At 36.6% G+C, this 11,480-nt stretch overlaps 1 long non-coding RNA gene across 2 annotated transcripts in view; it reads left to right on the top strand.

The window, feature by feature from the left end:
• The window catches only part of LOC149067447 (uncharacterized), a 43,314-nt gene extending 32,063 nt beyond the window's left edge, over positions 1 to 11,251 (top strand). For both annotated transcript variants that reach the window (XR_016195346.1, XR_016195347.1), the window contains exons 3-4: positions 6,379 to 6,435; positions 11,008 to 11,251. This is a non-coding gene — a long non-coding RNA (uncharacterized LOC149067447). The remainder of the gene's footprint in view (positions 1 to 6,378; positions 6,436 to 11,007) is intronic.
• Positions 11,252 to 11,480: the final 229 nt, after the last annotated feature.

The raw sequence follows: 11,480 nt of genomic DNA on the forward strand, positions 1-11,480 counted from the left end.
TCATTTGATGCTTGGTCAACATGTTATCTACAAAATAAATATTGTTGCGATTTCTCTTGTCTTTCTTGGTGTTGCAATTTGGGTGGCCAGCAGTGTATTTTTCAAAGACCATTTTCAGTGATAGGATGAAATTCTCCACTTGTCTAAGATCAGCAGGAACGAAGTGTGAATAGGTAGATTCTAGTCGCGAGCACTGCCTGTACCCATCAAAAGATCACCCTTATGGCAAGTTTGACATATCGATGCATGAAATGAGAATTACATTGAAAGATTAAAATAATTTGCACACAAGGTGTTTACTTTGGACGTTAATCATGTGCTCGCGAGCACGAAATCGGACACAAGCAATTGAGCACTCTAGGTGCCTTCAGGGAGCACCGTTGTGCTCGCGAGTAACGGGTTGAAGATTTCTGAGGTAGATGGTAAGTCATGAAACGATTCATGAATGTAAACTCAGGGCCGTCCTAACCAGACGGGGGAAAAAAGGTGCGTCCCAAAAATTTCGGAGCACCAAAAATGCTTAATGACCCCCCCCCCCCCCGCAAGCACGCGGTCTCGATTTTGCATATTTTATGGGGGAGAATCGGCATCCAATATATTCCAGCACACAAGAATGCTGAGAAATATCCATACAAAAAAAAAAAATTAACAAAACATAAATTAAGATTAACACAAAGAATTCAGCGCTGAAGGTAATTTTAAACTGAGGAAAACGCAATTCCCGAAAGTATAAATTGCAAAAATCCAAAACCAATGAAATAAATTCCAGAATTGATTTGAAAATTCAGAATTGATTGAAAATTCAGAATTGATGCAAGAAATTTTTACTAAATTAGTGAAAGCCTCCAATAATTTTATCGTGAGTGCGGTCCCTCACAAAGCGCGGGGAACGGTGCGACCGCACCTGTCGAAAACCCCTCAGGGCGGCTATGTTTACTGCAACGCCAATATCACAATCGTATAATCCAAAGAGTATTAATAATACGCTTTGGTATACGCTTTTTCTGTAAACGGATTGTTGACAATCGGATGGTTTGACAATCCCCCAGCCAGCTGTTTCCTCTGCGGCAGCGCTTCTGGTACCACGCCCGTGTCCAGAAATTTTCTCATCTTGAGCTGGTAAAACAAATAGATATTTCTGCATATTTGTTCTTATCCAACTCAATTCAAAAAAAGTAATTCGTTTCTTTGGAAAGAAGAGTAACTTTTATTTTACTGTTGAAAATTGTAAGAACAAATTTGGTTTCACGAATTTGAGACGGCTCAACAGCTTTAAGGGCGGTATTTACCGACAGGGTGTAAAGTACAGTCATAATTTTTGGATAGGAGATCGTTACACTGATTAGTCAAATTCAGGTTTTCAGCCAGTGTCTATCTCCTATTCAAAAACTGTCTGCAGTTTTAAACCCCACGTTGAATACTGCCCTAAGAAAGCCATCTAAACAGCCCCATAGGTTCCCGGAAAACGCCCATTCTGGGATCCTTACTTGCTAGAAGTGTCAATTAAAATACTTTTTAAAAACCATGGCGCCAGATCTCGTCACGATGTCCTCAGCGGATTTGATGGGTGGGGGGGGGGGACTCAGGACTTTAAATGGCTTTGTTTCAGATAGAAATGAGCGGGGCCCATGTTTGGTTTTTTTTGGAAATTGATTCAAATTTTGGTTGAAGGGATTTTTCTTTTAGTATTAGTTTTTTTGGTACTATTAGAAATTCACGGTGGACGAGAAGTCCTAGATACGTTTTAAAAATTTAACGATAAATCAACCAAATTGACAAACTGGTTTGCACTAAAATACGTAGCGTGGCTTTGAGTTTGTTTATCGATAAATTTAAGCCAAATTTCATTCACAGGTGGCGCTGTGAAACAACATACAAATGAAAATGCAACTCAAAAAGTGTATGATTAATGTTTGATAACTTGCGTTGTATAAAACTCTCATTTCAATATGAGCGTTTTTTTCTAGCTCTGACTACATATAAACTGGTGGAAGGGTGCTCATGTTGGTAGTTTTATGGAACGCAAATTGTCGTAAAAGTAATGCTTTGCTCGTGTTGCATTTCATGTTATGTTGAGTTTTGTTTTATAGCGCCACCTGTGAATGAAATTTTTGACTTTATTTCTAATTTAAAAATCGAAAACTCTAGGCCAGTGGTCCCCAACCTTTTTCAGTCTGCGTACCCCCAACCCTGAATTCCTCGGACCCCCCCACTACTCCAATCTGTTTGACCCATTACAATTTTCGAGAAAAACTTTAAAAAAACGTACTTGTTGAATTGAATTAAATGGTCTATTTTTTTTTCATTTTTCAAGTAAGCAATCAAATTAACACAAAGATTGGGAAAGAAATTAATGTGATGTTTGGGACTGTATTGAATTACAAAGTTTTGAAAAATTAAGCTCAAAAGCGGATAAATACAAACTCAAATCCGGAGATGCGTTCAATTTGCTTCTACTATATATCTATTTTTTTATGTAAATATACGAAGAAAACGCCCGTTCAACAAGCTCCGTGCTAACAAAGGGCAACAAAAACATTATGGCTTTTCTAGAAAGTTCAACGTATTCATCACCGCCGCAAGCGCAAAAACTGACTAGTTTCACCATTCCGTCATTCAAGAGGATGTTCAGAGGGGTATCTGAGGAGAGCTCTAGCAATTTCCCCTTTTTGGAATCGCCAATAAAGCCGGTTCAAAATACTTTGAAAGGATTACATATCCACCGATCACGCCCATTTCCGGCTCTGAAAAATATTTTTCAAACGAGGATTTTAATCCTTCCAAGTGGCCGAGTGTTAAATTTAGCTCAGCTTGTGACAAGAAATCGTGAAGTGTTTCAAACACTTCCTAAAAAAAAAAGCCACCTCTTGCCAAAGTTCAAGCAGCCACGGACGCAATCCCTCTTTCATAGATTTTATTGATAGGGAAGTCAATATATTACAACTGGCAATATTAGTAAAAATCTCTACCTACTTTTGAAATTTTTTTTTAATGTTTTTTAATCATTTTGCTCTGTTTTTAGATGAATGGCCGCCATTACCATTTTCTTTTCGCGTACTCCCTAACGGCCTCTCGCGTACCCCGGTTGGGAACCACTGCTCTAGGCCATAAGTATTTTAGTGCAAACCGCATCTTTTTGTGTCAATTGGTTGATTTGTTAATTTTTAATTAGTTGCTCTGTACAGGCTCGGGCCTCTAGACGACAAACATTGAAATTTGACTGTTTCATGTATTATTTAACTTTGGAAACAAATAAAATAAATAAAAAAAAAAATAAAATAATGTGCCCAGGACTTGCCACCCTGTGTATTGAAGAGTCTCGAATATGGACCGACATTTTTATTCATTAAATGGAAGAAAATCGTTATGTCGGAGTTTGAGATAATACAAATATACGTTCTGGGACTTAACAAAATCCTCTATTTAACGATTTTTTTAAATCTGAGTTCTTTTATATCGGGTGTCTACGATTGAATATTCATAGTTGCTCTATTCAAAGATCCAAGAGATTTTAGTCCACAGCTCATGTCGTTTATAAAAGCGAGTCATAAGCTCATTAAAAAAAGGTAGGAGGAAACTATTAACAACCCACTCAAGTGATTTGACAGGGTTTAACTCCATCACGTACAGGCTTTTGGCAACAAATTCATTTGATCTGTATTTGGAGTATCGGCGATAAATACACGTAAAAAAAACTGGTTTTCTTGTTCATGTTACAAATGGGGGGGGGGGGTGGCGGTGGCAGTAGATTTCTTTCGAGATCAACCACGTCCTTCACGCTCCCCATGTGTTCTTTCTCCGTCCTACGCAGACTGCCCAAAATTGTTTGCACGGCAGATCTCTCTAGAACCATTGACTTTAGAAACAAAGTTTTCAAATGACGTGCTGTTACTCAAAAATCTCACTTTGTTTGAGAGGTGACTAATTGGAAGTTTTAGCAAAAACGGTGCTGATAAAAAGATAATTACATTTTTTCCCTTGTGTATAGGACTTCTAAGGAAAATTTAAAACATTTTTTGAGTAACCGCATGTGATTTGGAAACTTCTTGTGATTGAAAATGTTTCTGAAGTCAACGGTTGCAGAAAAGATATCCACCGTGCAAATAGTTTACGACAGCCTTGTATACAGGGTGTCCTGAAAGTGTTAATTTGGCCTTTTTCTCATCAATTGTTCGTCGTATAGGCTAGAAGCATGGTTCTAAATCTATTCAAGAATTGTTCTGTACCAGCTTCGAGAGTTAAAATACAGTGTGTCGCAAAATCAAAGATCCAAATTTTTATGTGGATCCTCTAACTTTCGATTAGAAAATTGTTGTCTTGTCTTTCCTGAGGACAACAAAAAAATTCCTCGTACTTAAGTGTGATATTCGCTGAGATATTTGAATTCAGAAAAAATGTGGAAAACAAAGAGGGAAGAGAAACCATTGTTCGTTAGGTTATACTGTTCTTCCTAAGTTTTCTCCGATTTTTGAATTCAAATATCTCGGCGAACTCATTTAAAAACGGAACTTTCGTTCGCCTCGAGAGAGACAACGCAGCACTTTTCTAATTTGTAGTCAGGCTGCGGGGGGGGGGGGGGGGACCGTATAGAAATTTTAATTTTTTATTTTACCATTTTTACTCTCAAAACTGGTACAGGCAGATTTCTGAACAGATTTTGAACGTTTGAAGCTTTTTCACTTAAATTGAAACCGTACTTCGACGACCGACGGTTGATGAGATAATGGTCGCATTATAGTATTTAACAGGACAACTTGCATTAATGGAAAGATACGTTATCTGTGTGGAAAGGGGCGTATAGAAATAACGGGAGGGGTAAAACTCCCGTTCAATGAAGCTTCCCGATGTGAGAAAAGAGGCAAAGAAAACAAACTTCAAGTGTTTTTCATTTGTGTTGGGCTTACGAAAAAACGTGGACTTTTTTTGAAAATAAAATTTTATTTTCAAATTTATTCGTTAAATGCTGTTTAAACAAGTACACCTCCATTTAAACACTTTCATCATTTAAATACAGCTATTCCTGACAGGGCCGTCTTAAGAGCATCATGGGCTCCCGGGCCAATGATTTTTGAGGCCCTACCAGGCAAATTTTCGAAAATATAAACCAGATCCCCTTTTCGCTTGAGGCCCCCGGGCCCATGTCTTAAGACGGTGCTGATTCCTGATGGTATGGGGTCGTTCAAGTAACGTAAGCAAATTTTTAGCCATTTTTGACCCCCTCCTCCCCCTTGTCAGCAAAATTTCGTCAGCACTGCCCCTTACCTCCTAACGCATACTGGTGGGATCAGAAACGTACGGGGGAGGGTGCATAGGGGGCTCGTGCGCTTCTCCCATAGACGAAAAAAAACATAAAAAAAATTTAAATTTTTCGAAAGAAAATACGTTATTAATAATTGTAAATTTGTTATTATAATCAATTTCTGTTAATTTCAATGCTATTTGAAGGGTAAGAACTCTAAATTTCTCTAAGAAATGCATTGCGACACACCCTTTAAGCCATGTATGGTAAACCCTTGACCCGCGGACCAAATGTGGCCCTGAAGGTCATCTGATGTGGCTTGCCCCCAAACCCAATTTTGTAAAAATTAACTGAGCGGCACATTTTTACAGATCGTTTAAATGACCCGTGGCACAATTCCAGAGCATTCAAGTGGCCCGTGGCACATTCAAAGATCATTTAAGTAACCCGCGACACAGTTCCAGAACGCTTAAATGATCCGTGGCACATTAAGAAATCCCTTGAGTGACATGTGGCACAGTTCCAGAGCACTTAAGCGGCCCTGACTCATTTCCTAAGCACTTGAAGGACCCGTGAAACATTTAGAGATCGCTGAATTGGCTCTGTAAGGGATTTATTATTAGGGAGAATGTTAGTTCAGGTGCCCACAAACTAGCGAAGAATTTTTCTCGTTTTTGGCGCATCGAATAAGATGCCATTAAGAATATTTCACATTTTCATAAAGGGTGGTTGATGACGTAAGCAACCTTCAAACCCCCCTCCCCCATCGATGCTGACGTAATACTTGAATGACCACTATGCAACGAATTCTGATGTTAATCAGCGAGATGTAAAATGAGCATCCGTGAACCGATTAAATGTTCTGGAATCTGTTTTTTTCCCTGCAATGCTTCATAGTTTATTTCCTAAGATAATCGGTGGAAGCAATTTCTTGGAGCCTAACACTTCGAATAAACACGCAAATTATTTTTTATTACGAGTTTTTGTGCAATCCTCATTTCCCATCATTACATTGTCTAAAATTTTACGCCATTTTGAAATGTGATTATTAAATTGTTATGAAAACTTAGCTGAAATTATTTTAATTTTACGATATCTAAATTTAGTTTCTCACTTCAATTTTCTTTTCCTCTTTTAAGGTAAACGAAGACGAGCGTGAAGGTGATAATTTTTACATTACGACTGCAAATTTCATGGTGAGTATTAACTTTATCTACCGCATTATAAAAAGTAGGGTAAAAAGAAAACGATAACGAATGAAAATAAAATGTAAATATCAGGGCCGTCATTTCAACTTTTTCCGGGGGGGGGGGGGGCAAAGCACATGTACTCTGTGTGTGTGTATACACACTATATACACACACACACCATTTTTAGTGTTTTCAAAAGCCGGGTGGGGGGTGATGGCCCCATAAATGACGGGTCGGATAAATATGATAATTATGTAAATTATCAAGCCATTTTAGTTTTAAAGACAAATATTCCTGAAACCATTAGTTAGTACATAAAAAAAAATTATCTAATCTGGTGTTTATAAGGTACAGTCTGTAGGTGAAGGGCTAACATTCGTGATCTCAATATTTACGATGTCTCGTACTTTGTTTTCTACAGAAAATGAATTTGAATTGCAAAAATGTAGCATATATACAGGATGTCCTGTAAGCCTTAATTTGGCCTTCATCTCATCAACCGTTCGTCGTATAGTTCTAATTCAAAAATTGCTCAAAATATGTTCAAAAATCACTCAGCTAGTTGTGAGAGTGAAAATGGTGTTCTAAAATAAAAACTAAATTTTTATATGGTCGCCACGTGTTCTCTTCCAATTAGGAAACTGTTGCTCTCTTTCGACCCAAAAAAAAAAACTTAGTGTAATATTCATGGAGGCATTTTGAATTCAAAATCAGAAAAGTTGAGAAAATAGCCGGACAACGCTTCTTTTGCGAGATTCATTATGAGGTTCTTTCCCAACTTATCTCAGATTGTTTTATTTCAAATATCTCGGCGAATATTGCACTAATATTGCACATGAAATTTTTTTTTTGGCTTCAGGAGAGACGGGAAACAACTTTCTAATTGGAAGTTGGTGGAAGGGGGGGGGGGGCGTATATAAATATTTAGATTTTTTTGTTTGTGATACATTGTATTTTTACTCTCAAAATATCGGTAAATCACGAAGCTATCCATACTTAGAATAAGACAACCATAAGTATTCTTTATGGGCATTGTATAATATTTTGTGTGCGTGTGTGTTTGCTTGCTTGCTTTTTTAATTGGGTTGCTGTATTTTTGAAATGACACCCATATTTGTTATGAGCATCTTTTTATCAGTCACCTCGTTGGGCATTTTGCCTGTTGTGGCGTTTTTTTTATTTGTAGAACTTGGTAGTGTTTCCTGCACACATTTTGAGCATTTTTTTAAATTGCATCCATACCTCTACGACGTACAATTGATGATAGGGAGGCCAAATTAGGACTTGCTGGACACCCTTTATACAGGCCCATCATTTGGGGGTGTGGGGTGCTTGTCCCCGGCTTTGAAAAATACACTAGAAATGGTGTGTATGTATATATAGTGTCCTCTCACTAAAGACTTGGAAATGTTTTTTTTCAAAACTCTTTGTTGCCGAGATATGTTCACAAAATATCCACCGGAGGCATTTTTAGGACTTTAATCTTGTTGCACATGGTTAATTTAGTATACCTGGACCCTTCCGAAATTTTACGTTTATCCGTTCACAAGACATGAGAAGTTTAACATTTTTTTACATTGTGGTACATATGCGCGCAGTCTCTTACAATCATTTCCAACTTCTACGAATCGTTTCGGGATGCCCGAGAACAAAAAAAAAAGATAAATATTTTAGAGAAATATAGAACGTGCGAAAATTCATAAACACTCGAATAACTCTTGAAATATAGCATTGTCAAGAAATTAAAATTGTGATGTAAAATTATGAGTACGTGCAACACATGAGACTCGTTGATACGCCACCTGGCGACAAATTTTGGAACTTTTCAAAAATATATTGAAATTTTTAGCACAATTGAAATTAAATATTCACCACACCACAGAGGGGTGACCCGATCAAAGGTTCCTGTTGAAACTGTAAAATACGGTATTAAAAATAACTCAGAATTTTGTTCATTTGCAAACAAAGAACAATGTATGATGCGTTTAAAGTCATGTAAGTACATTATTGTAAAGATACAAAAAATTTATAGAAATGAAATATATTGTAATTCCAGTACGTACATCTTTTGCAAACGCTGATCAATCGATGTTTATTGGATTTTTGAGTTTCCCAACTTAAATTATAAACTTACATTGGCCAGCTGTTGGCAACCCTTGGTATATATCATTAGCTGAATATCCCTCGGTATTTTGGCAATCTTTTACTCCATTCTTTGCAGAATTCGTCATCAACGTGAGCAGAATCGGTGCACAATTTTTTAAATAAAATTTCGCGGTGCACACGAAAAAGATTCGACCAACCATTTGAAGCTTTTATGTGAATGAGTCCGAATTCTCTGCAGCTTCTCGAGCTTTTTCTTGTAGAATCGAATCGGAAACATAAGTTCTTGGTTCTTTGCTGAATCAAACAACTCGTACACAACTGCATCTACGGCAAGTCTTTCTGCCTTCGGAAATTTATTTTTCCTAGCTTGATTTCCGTTTTTCAGTCATTCTTCTTGCCTATGTTTGTTTTTCCTTCGAAATGGAGCATATCCATGTCTTCCCGACATTGAATTAATTCGCAAGAGCACGAACTCCTATTTTGTTTTTCAAATGTATACGATGACATCAATTTTTTTTTTTTTTTTTTTTTCTCTTCAGAACTTCTTAGTGATAGTGTGACGATCACTAGAGCTGGCCATATTAACCACTTTACGATATACCTACATTCTTATCTATTCTGTTTTACAGTCAATTTTTTTTTCTTCCTTTCCTTTTTTTCTTTTCCGTTTTCTAACGTGCAGTTAAGACAAGGCTACCATGTTTATCACCGATTCGTCAAATATAGATCATCCGAATTTCTTGCCAATCACTTGATTTCGCACTGTTTAACCCCTTCGCTTACATGTAAAAAATACGAGCACAACTAGCAAACTGACATAAGTTGCCAAATGCTAAACTTCAAGCCAAAAGCCTTTCATTGAAAAGCGGGTGATGGTAGAGATTTTGATCTGGTGAGGACGACATCCTTTATATGCAATTCTGGTGTTTTACACACACATTAATAAAGTAAATTGCCAGAGTCAAGGAAAAAAATGAGGGCGGTAACACTTCACTACATTTAGGGCCGTATTTACCGACGTGGTTTAAACCTATAGTTACAATTTTTGGTATAAGAGATCAACATAGATTGGTTAAAACCTTGAATTTAACCAATCCGTGTCGATCTCTTATCAAAAAATTGTGACTATGGCTTAGGGCCGTATTCACCGACATGGTTTAAGTCTAATGTTGAAGCATTTGTTTTGATCGATGGAACTAATATAATCGGAACTATAAGCAATTATAATAATCAATTCCAGAGAAATAGTCCGAAAAACGCTATGTGGAACTTGCTGCATGGCAAGTCCTTGGATTGAGTTTCCTTAAGTTTTAGGATTGTCTTAGAGCTATCAGTGATCATCTATTTCAATAGGCTGAAGGCTGACTTACGATCTTTCAACGCGAATGCCAGCCTAATTAGCTTATAATTTTGTAGTTTTGTACAAAACTTCCCTGAATTCATCCCCATTAGAATATTTTTATTCTTGAGTTCTCATCCCAAGGCGGTTCCGTTGATTCCAGAGGCATACTTAGAAAAAGTATCCAAATAACGTGTGAAACTCGGATACGTCACTCATGTTTCAAATAGGGGTTGTATAGTTATTGAAAGACGTACAAAAATTAACTACTTTTTTTGGCAACCGTTGATCTCAAACCTAACATTGTATTCCTTTTGAGCTAGGTAAATGAAGTTTTTACATGACTCTAAACCGAATAAAATATTAATAACATTGCGTTTGCTGTTTACTACACTGAAATCTATTTTTGTGGACGGGCAATGCCGATTTTATATAAATACAAATGTCTGATGTATGAAATTTTATGAAACTTCGCTATCTACGATGTTGTGCGGGGCCAAGAAAAATATTGTATTGGGATTATCGTTATATCAAGAGGCATAATTGTCATCACGTGCTACTCAATTAATGCTGTTTGCATCTTTTTTAAATCTGCGTTGTTAGTGCCATCCGAAAACGCGCTTTAAATTATTTATTCGCAGCGAAAAATGATTAATAAAAGTCATTCAGATGCGTTGTCCGTGTAAAGAACTTTAGCGTATTGCACTTTTGTGCCTTACCAACAGCTTAATCACTTTCACTGTATTGCCAACACATTTTCGGTGATCATGTGGTGCAAATCATCGATGTTATCAGACGCTCCTAGAAGAATGAAAACAAGTGAAGTTAAAATTCTAGACTATTTTGAGCGAAATATAAAAAGTTATGGTAGCAGTTTCAAAAATCTCTAAAAAAATATATCGTTATAAAGAGGGATTTGTTGTCCTGAAGGATATCGGTGTGTAGAAAGGTGTTTAACATTAGTTGATAATCAAAACAAGATTGGGAAAAAAAATATCGTTGCAAAGGGATTTATCATTGAGTATTGTACTAGCCAGATTTCACTGTTCGTAATTGTAGTCAGTCAAACATATTTTCACCATAATTATTATTCAAGTTTCTTCATATATAACTAATTTTGTGCATTATTTCAGGTAAATCATTCCTTCACAAGAATAGTCTCTACAGAGACGAAAATTCATGCTTCAAGAAAGGACATGTTTTCACGTGCTGTGTTTTTATATCCATGCATCTCGTTTTCATGTGATTTTTTTTTACTACATGCACAAATTTAGAGTAATTTTTAATTTGTATTTGTGATTTACGTATGTCTTCTTTGTACTGTCACTATATATATTGAGCAATAAATGTGTATTTAATAAACTTTAATGATTTTGTCGATAATGTGTATTTTAAATTTTTGTATAACGTATTTATCGGTTCTGATTATTCTCTATTGTTTACGGAAAATTCGTAGACAAAACTCCTCATTAACTTACTGGTTCGACACGAGCTAGTAAGTTAGTGAGGAGTGATAGTGTTAAGAGTGGGAGAGCGTCGTATATAGTGAGTAACACTGGTAAACTGACAAGGAAAGGGTCCAAATTTTTAGTTTCGAAAAAATTAC

This window comes from Pholcus phalangioides, unplaced genomic scaffold (assembly GCF_987345545.1).
Source record: "Pholcus phalangioides strain wild (caught in Gottingen) unplaced genomic scaffold, Ppha-v1.0 ptg000030l_1, whole genome shotgun sequence".
NCBI classification, from domain to species: Eukaryota; Metazoa; Arthropoda; class Arachnida; order Araneae; family Pholcidae; genus Pholcus; species Pholcus phalangioides.